Here is a 2,066-nt window from a genome sequence, read left to right on the forward strand (position 1 = left end):
TCTCTCTCTGACCTGTGTAAGGACAGGCTTTGATGAAAGTGTTCTCTGCAGTGGTTGCTCTGAATCTAGGAAGAACTAAGAATGACTGACTCTGTCATCTTCTCTCACTTCAATCTTTAAGAAAAAATGAGGAAGAGACATAGAATTAACGAGTCTTAACTCTGATTGCTTCCATCACCCACAGGGGTTTGATCTTGAGAGCTGAAGATTACAAGGGAAAGGAAATCCAGCCAGGAAAGCTGGGAGTCTGAGTAGCTGACACCCTGTTAACGGTGGATCCCACTAGTGAAAGGTATTTCTTTTTTCTTATTTAAGTGGCTGATGTAGTGGCAGTTTTGCTTTAAGCCAGGTCTGCATGTGATCTTTGAGAAAAGCTTGCTTTAGTAGGGATTGAGAACTGAAGTAAAACAAGTGTAACTGCTATTTAAAAACCAACTCTGTTGAAATAATGTAGGAAGCCAGTACTGAAGACTTGGATAAACCTGGTGTATCTTGGAGATCTGGGAAGTTGCTTCTACACGTGGTTGTCTTTGCATCTTAATTCTGATCATGTGAAATCCCTGTTGCTCGTGTTAGAGGCAGGTTTGCCAGAGTGGGGATGAGCAGCTGTGACTTGAATTCCTGGGATCTGATGGCAGTCAGAAGGTGAGAGGGAGCTAACACTTCCTGAGGAGCTGTACCGTAACTTACTCTGGAACTATGAAGACCAGCCTAGATGTGGCTCTATCCTGGCTTCCCAGCTGTGGGGGCAATAATGCTGCCTGATAGAACAGACGTTGCTGTGTTTTCTGCCATCTCTTTAAAAAGAATTTAAATTCTTGCAGGCTGAAATTCTGGAGCTGTTTCAGGGTTGTTACTGGCTGTTTATTTATACTTACAGAATACTGGTGCATATGTATAATATAGACACTTAAAAGTGCCTGTTTTCTACCAATGCAGAGACCGAGTATTGACTGCTTGAAGCATTACCTAGCTGAGAACCAATTGTGTACTTTTCTCATTGAAACCCCCCAAAATTCATGGTCTCATTTAAATGTATTGCATCCGAGTGAATCACACCGGACGCCCCTAAAACGTCCTGCTAAAACCAGGTGCTCGGGAGTTGTCCTGGCAGGCTGAAGAGGACTGAGCTCGTGTCACCTCCTCAGCTGAGTTCACCAAAGTAGCCCACGGCAGGTTTGCGCCCGATCTCTCTCCACGTGGGTGCCGGGGGAGGGTCCGGCCGCAGATGCGGTTCTCTCTTGCAGGCTGCAGTTGGCATTTTTAAGTCAAGTGGTCAGCCTGTGAGAATCCTGCACTACTTTAATTCCTCCAAAGGTGGTAGGTAGTTCTGCTCTGCTGCATGTGAAACTAGTATAGAGAGGGGAGGGAGCGCGGGGAGGAATAGCTCAGGAGAATGGATGTGCAGTAGTTGCTGTGATTTAAGCTGGAGCCCCGTGGTGGCCATCACGGATTGCTGAGTGTGCAGGAGGCACTAACCTAATGCAGGAGACTTGACTCAAATGGTACATTGTTAATTTTTTTATATTTATTTTTCAAGAAATAAATCTCATTTTACCTCATGCTCTGTGGCTTGTTTCTTAAGAGTTCCAGTACACAACGTACACCAAAATGCAGTGAAAAGTAGAGACCACAAAATGCCAGCTAAACAGATAATGCCACTGAGTGGAGTGGTGTGACCTGTCATTTCAGGGATTTGGTTTAATTTAACCATTAATTTTGCTCTGTAAAACACACACCTAGCTCATTCCAGAGAAGCCAAAAGAACAGTGGTTGTTTTGTTTTTTTAAAAAGAGGGCATCTGTGAGAAGAGGATGACTGAACATGAATTAAAAGGTACGGTGGTTTTGGGGGAGACCAGTGGTTAGCCAGAACAGTGCAAAACCTTGCCCACCTCAGGTGTTTGTATTTTGAAATCTCCCTTTAACCCCACTGCTTTCTCTTTGCTGCTGGAAAACCAAAAGCTTAGTGGTAAAGGCTGGATAATTGCAGTTGCTTCTTTTTTTCATTCCAAGGAGGGAAAAAAAAAAAGCATTTTGCAAATTCTTTTTACATTAGAAGTACCA

Source organism: Falco naumanni, chromosome 2 (assembly GCF_017639655.2).
Source record: "Falco naumanni isolate bFalNau1 chromosome 2, bFalNau1.pat, whole genome shotgun sequence".
NCBI classification, from domain to species: Eukaryota; Metazoa; Chordata; class Aves; order Falconiformes; family Falconidae; genus Falco; species Falco naumanni.